This window comes from Anolis carolinensis, unplaced genomic scaffold, assembly GCF_035594765.1.
Source record: "Anolis carolinensis isolate JA03-04 unplaced genomic scaffold, rAnoCar3.1.pri scaffold_14, whole genome shotgun sequence".
In the NCBI taxonomy this organism is placed as follows: domain Eukaryota; kingdom Metazoa; phylum Chordata; class Lepidosauria; order Squamata; family Dactyloidae; genus Anolis; species Anolis carolinensis.
Genome location: NW_026943825.1, coordinates 4,929,206 through 4,942,052, shown reverse-complemented (window position 1 = coordinate 4,942,052; position 12,847 = coordinate 4,929,206). Strand labels below are relative to the sequence as shown.

The following is a 12,847-nucleotide window of genomic DNA, read 5'->3' as shown; positions in this document are numbered from 1 at the left end:
CAAAGCTAAAACTGTATAATGTACATGTGATCTTTTCATCCCTCCTCCCTGTTGTAGGACATGGCTCTACAAGGGCCGGAAAAATAGTACAGGTCAATAACTGGCTCAGAAAATGGTGTCAAGAGGAGCATTTTGGCTTCCTTGACCATGGTCTACTCTTCCAAGAGGATGGACTACTGGCAAGCGATGGGGTGCATCTCACACAAGTAGGAAAACATATTTTTGCACACAGACTCACAAACCTCATCAGGCGCACTTTAAACTAAATCCACTGGGGGAGGGGAACAACAGCCTGGCGAACACTATATTACCCACGACCACAGGGAACCGCCGAAAGGCTAAACGGAGGGCTGCACAAACACAGCAAGGACCAAGTACAGAGAGCACAATAATCCCAAATAAACAGTTCGAGGGGAGGTCACAGGGGCTTACATGTCTTTACACTAATGCTCGGAGCATGGGAAATAAGCAAGATGAACTCCAACTCCTAGCACAGCACCACACATACGATGTCATAGGCATCACTGAAACCTGGTGGGATGACTCCCATCACTGGAATTTAACCATTGAGGGCTATAACCTCTTTCACAGAAATAGAACAAAGGGGAGAGGAGGGGGAGTAGCTTTATATGTCAAAAACAGTTACGTTGCAGAAGAAATGCAAGACTGTAATCCGGGAAACCAGCTTGAAAGCATCTGGATAAGAATCAAGGGAACCGGGACTCAAAAAGATCTTGTCGTGGGTGTCTACTACAGACCTCCGAGTCAGGATGAAGGACTTGATGAAGCCTTCTGTCAACAGCTGACCAAACAGGCACAAAGAAGAGATATAGTAGTCATGGGCGATTTCAATTATCCCGATATCTGCTGGAAAACAAACTCAGCCAAGAGTACAAAGTCCAACAAATTCCTCACTTGCCTTGCAGATAATTTTATGGTCCAGAAGGTAGAAGAGGCAACAAGGGGATCAGCAACTCTTGATCTAATCTTAACAAATGTGGAAGACCTGATCAATACAGTTGAAGTGGTTGGATCCTTAGGGGCAAGTGACCATGTGCTCCTGCAGTTTGCAATACAAAGGAATGCTGAAACTAAGACAAGTCAAACACGCATTCTGGACTTTAAGAGAGCTGACTTCCAAAAAATGAAGGAATTACTGAGCGGCATTCCATGGACGCCGATATTAAAAAACAAGGGAGTTAAGGATGGATGGGAGTTTTTCAAAAATGAAATACTCAAGGCGCAAATGCAAACGGTGCCAACAAAGAAGAAAAATAAGACAAGTGCAAAGAAGCCAGAATGGATGTCCAAAGAACTTCTAACTGAGCTAAAGCTCAAAAGTGACATGCACAAGAAGTGGAAAAGGGGAGAAATCACCAAAGAAGAATTCAAACGTATAGCCAACTCCTGTAGGGAAAAGGTTCGCAAGGCTAAAGCGCAAAATGAGCTCAGGCTTGCCAGGGACATAAAAAACAACAAAAAAGGTTTTTTTGCTTACGTTGGTAGAAAAAGGAAGAAAAAGGAGGCAATAGGGCCACTGCAAGGAGAAGATGGGGTGATGGTGACAGGGGATAGGGAAAAGGCAGAACTGCTTAATGCCTTCTTTGCCTCGGTCTTCTCACAAAAAGAAAGCCATCTTCAACCTCAGCAACATGGAATGGACGAAGGATTGGGGGAAATCCAACCCCAAATAGGGAAACAAGTTGTCCAGGAACACCTGGCCACTCTAAACGAATTCAAGTCGCCAGGGCCAGATCAGCTACATCCAAGAGTATTGAAGGAACTAGCGGAAGTTATTTCAGAACCACTGGCAATCATCTTCGAGAGTTCTTGGAGAACAGGAGATGTCCCAGCAGATTGGAGGAGGGCGAATGTGGTCCCTATCTTCAAGAAGGGAAAAAAGAACGACCCAAACAATTACCGTCCGGTCAGCCTCACATCAATACCAGGCAAGATTCTGGAAAAGATCATTAAGGAAGTGGTCTGCAAACACTTAGAAACAAATGCGGTCATTGCTAATAGTCAACACGGATTTACCAAAAACAAGTCATGCCAGACTAATCTGATCTCTTTTTTCGATAGAGTTACGAGTTGGGTCGATACAGGGAATGCCGTGGATGTAGCATATCTAGATTTCAGTAAGGCCTTCGACAAAGTCCCCCACGACCTTCTGGCAAACAAACTAGTAAAATGTGGGCTAGACAAAACTACGGTTAGGTGGATCTGTAATTGGCTAAGCGAACGAACCCAAAGGGTGCTCACCAATGCGTCGTCTTCATCATGGAAAGAAGTGACAAGTGGAGTGCCGCAGGGCTCCGTCCTGGGCCCGGTTCTGTTCAACATCTTTATTAACGACTTAGACGAAGGGTTAGAAGGCACGATCATCAAGTTTGCAGATGACACCAAACTCGGAGGGATAGCTAACACTCCAGAAGACAGGAGCAGAATTCAAAACGATCTTGACAGACTAGAGAGATGGGCCGAAACTAACAAAATGAAGTTCAACAGGAACAAATGCAAGATACTTCACTTCGGCAGAAAAAATGGAAATCAAAGATACAGAATGGGGGACGCCTGGCTTGACAGCAGTGTGTGCGAAAAAGATCTTGGAGTCCTCGTGGACAACAAGTTAAACATGAGCCTACAATGTGATGCGGCAGCTAAAAAAGCCAATGGGATTTTGGCCTGCATCAATAGGGGAATAGCGTCTAGATCCAGGGAAGTCATGCTCCCCCTCTATTCTGCCTTGGTCAGACCACACCTGGAATACTGTGTCCAGTTTTGGGCACCGCAGATGAAGGGAGATGCTGACAAGCTAGAAAGCGTCCAGAGGAGGGCAACTAAAATGATTAAGGGTCTGGAGAACGAGCCCTATGAGGAGAGGCTTAAAGAGCTGGGCATGTTTAGCCTGCAGAAGAGAAGGCTGAGAGGAGACATGATAGCCATGTACAAATATGTGAGGGGAAGTCATAGGGAGGAGGGAGCAAGCTTATTTTCTGCTGCCCTGCAGACTAGGACACGGAACAATGGCTTCAAACTACAGGAAAGGAGATTCCACCTGAACATCAGGAAGAACTTCCTCACTGTGAGGGCTGTTCGGCAGTGGAACTCTCTCCCCCGGAATGTGGTGGAGGCTCCTTCTTTGGAAGCTTTTAAGCAGAGGCTGGATGGCCATCTGTCGGGGGTGCTTTGAATGCGATTTCCTGCTTCTTAGCGGGGGGTTGGACTGGATGGCCCTTGAGGTCTCTTCCAACTCTACTATTCTATGATTCTATGATTCTATAACCAACCAGGACCCTCACCCGAGTATAAGCCAAGGGGGGCTTTTTCAGTCTTAAAAAGAGGGCTTACTTTACTCTATTTTTATTATTATTAATAATACTTCTGGAACATGGCCATACAGCCCGGAAAACATACAACAACCCTCTTCCTCAAAACATTTATAAAACAGCATATGTTATCTGACCCAAGTACCTTACCAATCTTAATCTTCTACCGTTATAGGAGCATTCAACATCTATCTCTGACTGTTTTAGATAAACAGTTTTACCATCCTTGTGGAAGGCTTCTCTCATGTCCCCACATGGAGCTGGAGCTAACAGAGGGAGCTCATCCGCACTCTCCCCGGGTTGGATTCGAACCTGGCAGCCTTCAGGTCAGCAACCCAACCTTCAAGTCGCAAGGCTTTAACCCACTACACCACCGGCGGCATCTCCTGGGCAACGTCCTTGCAGACAGCCCATTCTCTCACACCAGAAGCGACTTGCAGTTTCTCAAGTCGCTCCTGACATGAAAAAAAAGATAAACAGTAGATTTTGTTTCTCTAAGGATTCCTCTTTCTTTACCAACAGCATTTGTTGCCTTTTCTATAACGAAGACTATCTGTGGAACACCTTTTGAATATCTGCATTATCAGCAATTATCTCTTTCCCCTCTTGTATCTTTATTTCTCTCTCTCTCTCTGTTTCTTTTTATAACTTAAACGCCAACTATCTCCCTGGCATATTTGCAAATTCAACGTTCTTTGGCTTTTGCATAATGCATTTTTTTTTTCTCTCGATCTCAAGTCACAGTTAGCACTGATAGCCGTCTCTGTAAAATTTTAATATATGATTCATCACAGCCATTCTTGAAGGAGATTTCTCTAATTCTTCTACCAGATGCATCTTGTATATATTTTGGCATAATGAGACACAGGCGGTATTTATATTTTGAGATACTGAAACCCCATCTGATAATTTCAACTCGGTCTTTTCATTCACAATTTTTTTTTCGAATATATGACTTCCAGTGCTAACTTCATTATTTGGATTTAAAGAGATTGATGATGCACATAAATTTTTGCTTATCTTGCAGAATGAAGACAGCTTGACGCTACTTTAAATGGCGTGTCTAAATGTCATGGAAACACGGGAGTTGTGGTTTTACAAGGTCGTGAGCCTTCTCTGCCAAACTACAACTCCTATTCCAACAAAAGAAAATGACAAGCAGTTTTCTCTCACAATTGTGTGTCTCTATGGCAAGGACATCCTCTTGCATCTGCCCTCCAAGGTTTCGTGAGCAAGCATGCAAATGACCTGACCGGAGGCTGCTTGGTTTAAATATAGGCAGTGCCAGGAGGGCATCCGGCATGGCGCATGGAGAAGAAAATAACACAGAGATGGAAACACCCCTCGAAAACACCGTGAGTTTGCTTCTGAATTCTTCTGGAGTGGCCACATGCTCATATGCTCAATGCTTCTTGGCTTGATGACAATTAGGGGAGACAATGTCAGCCAATTTGTCATCAGGTGGATTGCAGGCCTCTCTAATGCTATATATTCAACGTTCTCATAGGTGCAATCTGCACTGATTCTGGTAGAATAGAATCCCACTTACACGACTTCCGCTAATTATAATATTATAATGGAATACAATATTATACTACTAATAATGCAATATAATTATATTAATTATATATTATATATTAAATGTAATATTACTAATAATATTACCATATAATGATATAGTACAATATAGTAATTTAATGCTTATATTGTGCTATGCTAATAATATATTGTATGTTCATTTGATTTGTAAGCCGCTCTGAGTCCCCTTTGGGGTGAGAAGAGAGGAATATAAATGTAGTAAATATTACTATTTACTATAAAATTATTACTAATAATATTACCATATAATGATATAGTACAATATAGTAATTTAATGCTTATATTGTGCTATGCTAATAATATATTGTATGTTCATTTGATTTGTAACCTGCTCTGAGTTCTCACCGCGGGGTAAGAAGAGCAGGATATAAATGTAGTAAATAAATAAATATTACTAATAATATTACCATATAATGATATAGTACAATATAGTAATTTAATGCTTATATTGTGCTATGCTAATAATATATTGTATGTTCATTTGATTTGTAAGCCACTCTGAGTCCCCTTTGGGGTAAGAAGAGCAGGATATAAATGTAGTAAATAAATAAATATTACTAATAATATTACCATATAATGATATAGTACAATATAGTAATTTAATGCTTTATCAACACAACCGTTCAATGCTAAGGCTTCCCCATCTGCGCAGGGTTCCATACTTCGCACTTTAACAACACAACCGTTCAATGTTAAGGCTTCCCCATCTGTGCAGGGTTCCATACTTCACACTTTAACAACACAACTGTTCAATGCTAAGGCTTCCTGCCAAATGGAACTGTAGAGGAGAGTCTACTGAACGAGTGAGTACCTGCCGCAGACCAGGACTGCCATCTGTTGAGGATTATGAAGGTGGAGGCATTACTTTTCATTCAACCCTCGTAATATGAAATATTTTGTGGTGGCTTAGTCTTTTATGGGCAACTAAGTCCCACCAGCCTTACAAGAGACCGGCTTCTGATCTGAAGTTGGAATTGCTACTGTGGTTCAAATGCCCACTGGCTCCACTGGCTAGGAAATTCTTGGGAGTTGTAGTTGAGTGACCAGGGTGAGTGTAGGATTAGGTCTACTCATTGCTGAAGGGAAAACTAAATCCCTTAGGCATATCATAGGCCGGGCTAGAGCACAGGAAGAAAGGAAGCATGTACAAATGATCTCTCAGTCACTTGCATTCCAACTTTCCTGCTGTGTCATTGAGAAACTGCACACTTTGAGGAGCATCGAATGTGTTTGAGTCTAAATCCATCAGCCGGCCGGGGCCCTGTTTCCATGGCAACAGGGCTAGGTGACAGCTACCCCGGCCGTGACAATCGCCATCGCCTTCTTTTGCACAACCGCCACCCAAGAGTCAGTGGGCTGAAATGTCTGCCACAGCTGCCTGTGTTAGAGCTAATGGAGGCTTCTCCATCATCGCCAAGCCATCTCTACAACAACTAGCCATGTTTGGCTGCTACAACCATCTGCTTTCCAGACTCCTCCTCTCCTCCCCCCCCCCCCCAACAAACCCAGACAACATGTAGCCGGGAGCGAGTGGGTGGGTGGTCTCAGCCCAAGTGACGGTGCGTGTGGGTGTTGTTGTTGTGCGTCTACATGGGAAAAGAGAACTTGGAGAGACTTCTTGACGTAAGCGAGAACCATTTGGCACTCCTCGTGAGACGAAGGGCGTGTTCGTGGAGGGGTTATGTAAACTGAAACTGTCTGGTTGCTGTCGGGATTCGAAAATACATTGCCGTCGGGGCCTTACACACACACACACAAAAGGCAAACAGAGAAGGGTTAGATTTGCACAGGGATGGAGTGACAAGGTTTAAGGCACATTACCTATATGCAAACAGCCCTGAATCTGCAAAGCTGGCAGGAGCCAAGGCTCCAGTGTTTGTAATCCATGAATAGAGCCTCAAACAGAAAAGCATCTTAGTTTTGGCCTCCCAGAATCTCATTTTTATCCCTGCTGCTACCATCCCAGTATATGTCACTGCTCCAGAACTGGTTCTGAAAGAGTAGCGGAAGTTCTCTGGGATTTCAGAGAACGCTCTTTCTCAGCCTACTAAGAAAAAACAGAGTCTGGACCTAGGGCTTTCTCCCTCCAAAACAGATGCTCTGGTGCTCTAGATCCTCTCTAATTGCAAGCTGCATTATAACCTCTAGATCAGGGGTCCCCAAACTTTTTAAGCAGAGGGTCAGTCCACAATCCTTCAGACTGTTGAGGGGCCGAATTATCATTTGAAAAACAAAAAAAACAAATTCCTTTGCATACTGCACATGTCTTATTTGTAGTGCAACAACAACAACAATGAAAGAAAAATACAATATTTAAAAATGAAAACAATTTTAACCAACATAAACCTCTTAGGATTTCAATGGAAAGTGTGGGCCTGCTAATGGCCAATGAGATAGCCAAGTTAATTAGGATTGTTGTTGTTGTTGTTGTTGTTGTTGTTGTGTGCCTTCAGGTCATGTCAGCCGAGCCTAAGTCTAAAATTAATTATTTATTTACTGCATTTATTTACTACATTTATATCCCACCCTTCTCACCCCGAAGGGGACTCAGAGCAGCCGTATGTACATACAATATATTATATTATTAGCATAACACAATATTAGCACTATATATTACTATATTGAACTACACCACTATACTATTATATAATATGTAATATATATATATAGTAGAGTCTCACTTATCCAAGCTAAATGGGCCGGCAGAAGCTTGGATAAGCGAATAACTTGGATAATAAGGAGGGATTAAGGAAAAGCTTATTAAACATCAAATTAGGTTATGATTTTACAAATTAAGCACCAAAACATCCTGTTATACAACAAATTGGACAGAAAAGGTAGTTCAATACGCAGTAATGTTATGATGTAATTACTGTATTTACGAATTTAGAATCAAAATATCATGATATATTCAAAACATTGACTACAAAAATGGCTTGGATTATCCAGAGGCTTGGATAAGCGAGGCTTGGATTAGTGAGACTCTACTGTAACATATAATTAATATTATTATATGGTACAGTATTACTATTAGTATTATATTGTATAGCATAAGATTATTATTAATATTATATGTATATACAATATATTATTAAAACTGATGTAAAAATATTATATTATAAAACTGAGGGCGGGGGCCAGGTAAATGACCTTGGAGGGCCGCATCCGGCCCCCGGGCCTTAGTTTGGGGACCCCTGCTCTAGATCATCTCTATGAGGGTTGAATGAAAAGTAATGCCTCCACCTTCGTAATTCCTCAACAGATGGCAGTCCTAGTATGCAGCAGGCCCTAGCTTGTTCAGTAGACTCTCCTCTACAGTTAATAATAATAATAATAATAATAATAATAATAATAATAATAATAATAATAATAATAATAATAACTTTATTCTTATACCCCGCCCCATCTCCCCGAAGGGACTCGGGGTGGCTTACATGGGGCCATGCCCAAACACCACAATATAAAAGCAAGCAAAACAATAAAGCAAATCACTCAACAATAAAAACAACAATATCGATAAAAACAGTCATAAAAGGTCAACATACAAAATAAGGTGTTAAAAACATGAGTTAAAATCACAGATCTGGGCCAAAGTGCAAAATATGTCAGAGTCATCAGGGAGGGGTAGTTGCCCAACTGATGAAGGCATTAAAGTGCTAAGTATAATACTGAGAAGGCATACCTGTGGGTCTATGCTAAGTCGGCAAATAGGTCGAACCTACAAAGATCAGTTCCATTTGATGGGAAGCCTGAGCATTGAACGGTTGTGTTGTTAAAGTGTGAAGTATGGAACCCTGCCAGATGGAGAAGCCTTAGCATTGAACGGTTGTGTTGTTAAAGTGAAAAGTATGGAGCCCGGCACAGACGGGGAAGCCTGAGCATTGAACGGTTGTGTTGTTAAAGTGTGAAGTATGGAACCCTGTGCAGATGGGGAAGCCTTAGCATTGAACGGTTGTGTTGTTAAAGTGCAAAGTATGGAGCCCGGCACAGACGGGGAAGCCTTAGCATTGAACGGTTGTGTTGTTAAAGTGTGAAGTATGGAACCCTGCCAGACGGAGAAGCCTTAGCATTGAACGGTTGTGTTGTTAAAGTGCAAAGTATGGAGCCCGGCACAGACGGGGAAGCCTGAGCATTGAACGGTTGTGTTGTTAAAGTGCAAAGTATGGAACCCTGCGCAGACAGGGAAGCCTTAGCATTGAACTGATGTGTTGTTAAAGTGCCAAGTATGGAACCCTGCACAGACGGTCGGTCAATGCAACTTAAGCAACGTGCAATTCTTGACAGCAGAAGGTGTCACCGCAAAGGAGATTCAGGAGAGAATGCAAGCTGTTTGTGGTGATTGTGTTGATGTGAGTACTGTGTGTCATTGGGCGAGTAAGTTTAAAGATGTTGAGGTGGGAACATCTGACTTGCGTGACAAACAAAGAGTTGGACGTCCTGTGACAGCAACCACTGAATTTTACAAGCAAAAGTTTGACAGATTGATTCAGGATGATTGTTGTATCCCGCAGAGAGAAATTTCAACCATCATTGACATTTCACAAGAACGAGTGGGTCACATTATTGCTTTGCTTGGCTATCGGAAGATCTGTGCATGATGGGTCTTGTGAGACACTGGTTGTGGAAACCGAGTGTCGACTTCTTCCATGACGGCTTCAGAAAACATGTTCATTGTTGGCAGAAATGTATCCAATTGTCTGGTGATTGTGTGGAAAAGTGAAAAGTGATTGTTAAAGAGTACATTCTAAGGGTTATTTCTGTGTTGGATTTATTAAAATATTCCCATCCAAACCCAAGTAATGAAGTTGGAGGAATTACTTTTCATTCAACCCTCGTATTATTCTATGATTCTATGATCAATGTGGATAATATTGAACTTTTAAGTGTTTTGGTTTTGGGAGTTATGGAAAAAAGGATGCTCAACCTATATTGTACTAGGGATTTTTATTCCAAGAATTGCATTATAAAATTCAGAGTCTGAGGAATAACCATGTTGCTATTTTCATAGCAGTCTGTTGGAGTCTGAATTAGATCAAAAAGGCAGACCAGACAAAGTTCTCCAGCAGATTTTATCTCTGAACATGAGAACAAAAGCATACCTTTCAGCATTTCAAAGATGGAAATTGGGGCAGATGCGGCTTAAACAAGCTCAGAGTGTGGTCAGAATGGCAAAGGTTGTTAAGAAGGGAGGAACACACAAGCGGAGAGTGCTGGACATAGTTTGCTTTTGCCCGAACCTTCTGGAAAGTCACAAGTCTGCACTCTCCTCTTCCCATGTGAAAATGAAAAATCATACCGTAAATAAACACAGATTTTTTACTTGAAAGAAAACCTCTCTAGGAATTTCTAGGTCTTCTAGCACATCTCTGTGGTTCATTGACAGGATCTCACTTTGTATTTTTCATAGGGAAAAACAGAACTTGCAAAAAAGTTACTTTCGGGCAGTATGTCTCAGAATCCCTAGTTTTTCCAACCTCTGAGGATGCCTGCCACAGATGTGGGTGAAACATCAGGAGAGAATACTTCTGGAACATAGCCATACAGCCTGGAAAACACACAACAACCCTGATCTAATTGTGTACATACTGTAGTATATGGAAATAAGGTACCGTATATACTCGAGTATAAGCCATCCCAAATATAAGCTGAGGCACCTAATTTTACCACAAAAAAACTGGGAAAACATTGACTCCAGTATAAGCCGAGATACCAATAAAATTACATTAATTGAGGCATCAGTAGTTTCAATGTTTTTGAATCTTTATGTCAAACTAATTTAAGATATGACTATTCAACTCTGATTAAATCATTATTTTCGTCTTCTTCAATGTAAATGTGCTTATGTATCCTTTTAATAATCATAGAGTGAAATAATAAATGTAATAATAATAATAAATGCCATGCCAAAAGATCTCAGTCGGCATTTGGAAACAACAGACATTGACAAAATTACGATCTGCCAGCTGCAAAAGGCCACCCTACTGGGATCTGCGCGCATCATCCGAAAATACATCACACAGTCCTAGACACTTGGGAAGTGTTCGACTTATGATTTTGTGATACGAAATCCAGCATATCTATCTTGTTTGCTGTGTCATAATAAAATAAATGCACTAAAATAATAAATGTAATAATAAATAGAGTAAAATATTAAATGTATTAATAATAATAAAAATAGAGTAAAATAAATGTAAGAGTAACAACAATAGAGTAAGATAATAAATGTAATAATAAATAGAGTAAAATAATAAATGTATTAATAATAATAAAAATAGAGTAAAATAAATGCAAAAGTAACAACAATAATAGAGTAAAATAATATATGTAATAATAATAATAAATGGAGTAAAATAATAAATGTAACAATACCAATAATAATAGAGAACAATAATAAATATACCATATATACTTGAGTATAAGCCGACCTGAATATAAGCCCACCAGGACCCTCGCCCGAATATAAGCCGAGGAGGTGTTTTTTCAGTCCTAAAAAGGGGCTGGAAAACTAGGCTTATACTCGAGTATACACAGTATTATAAAATCCAAAACACATCTAATGCAAAGCATTTCCGATTAAGGGATGCTGAACCTGTATTAGGAAACGAAAACTATGCTCCGCACAAGCAAAGGATTCCAGAAAGAGAGTGAGAGCAAGAATGAGTGCTCTCCCTCAATTACATCACTGGGATCCACCCACTGGCATCCAAGCAGGGAAGCAAGGGACTTTGGAAAAACAGCCCAGGGTCTCCCTTTGCAGTCCGCCCACACCAGCTTCCCCAGTGCTGGATGCCTGCGGCCCTTGTTGGCTTCCTTCCAGAACAGCAGGCACAGCCATAAACAGATAAGTAATAGCTGAATAAATTGTTTGTGGCTAGGGACCAGATTGCCTTTGACCTGCAAGGCATTTGTTTCCTCGTCTAGGACCGATTATGACCACTCCTGCCCAGCAACATTCTTCATAGCATGAAGGGAAAGTGATCCTCACACAAATCTAGACACATAATAGAAGTGAAAATATGTATGTGTATGTGTGGCTGGGGTGTCCACTTCCACAGACAAGCTCCCACTTCCACAAACAGCTATAGCTCCCACTACACAGGAGACACCAATGGCTCTCCCTCCAATGACATTGCAGGTTATAGCGAGCTCCAGTTGTGTCTGAATCTGGGGGTTGGTGCCCATATAATAATAATAATAATAATAATAATAACAACAACAACAACAACAACAACAACAACAACAACAAAAGGCCACCTTGCTGGGATCTGCGCGCATCATCCGAAAATACATCACACAGTCCTAGACACTTGGGAAGTGTTCGACTTGTGATTTTGTGATATGAAATCCAGCATATCTATCTTGTTTGCTGTGTCATAATAAAATAATAATAATAATAATAATAATAATAATAATAATAATAATAATAATAATTTTATAATAATAATATAATTATTATTATATAATTATAATTATAATAATTTTCCAGGGAGACTCATTGTCCCCTCTGCTTTTCATTATTGCCATGATCCCTCTGTCAACAATCTTACAGAAAGCAAATCTCGGCTATCAAACATCTAAGAAATCTCACAAAATTTTGCATCTGATGTACATGGATGACCTGAAGCTGTATGGAAAAACGCAAACTGAAATCCAGTCTCTGACTAACACTGTCCGAATTTTTAGCACTGATATCAGCATGGAGTTTGGCTTGGACAAATGTTCGACAGTGGCATTGAAGAAGGGAAAAATCATGGAAAGTAAGGGCATTAATATGCCTAATAGCCAAACAATAAAGTGTCACCAGCCAGAGGCCTATAAATATCTGGGCATATTACAGCTGGACAACATCAAGCATGAACATGTGAAGACTGTGGTCAGTAAAGAATACACACAAAGGGTCAGAAAAATTCTCAAAAGCA

The 12,847-nt window shown here is 40.8% G+C and overlaps 1 protein-coding gene across 25 annotated transcripts in view; it reads right to left on the bottom strand.

Moving 5' to 3' along the window:
* The window catches only part of nrxn2 (neurexin 2), a 540,133-nt gene that overhangs the window by 461,856 nt on the left and 65,430 nt on the right, over positions 1 to 12,847 (bottom strand). The window lies entirely within an intron of this gene.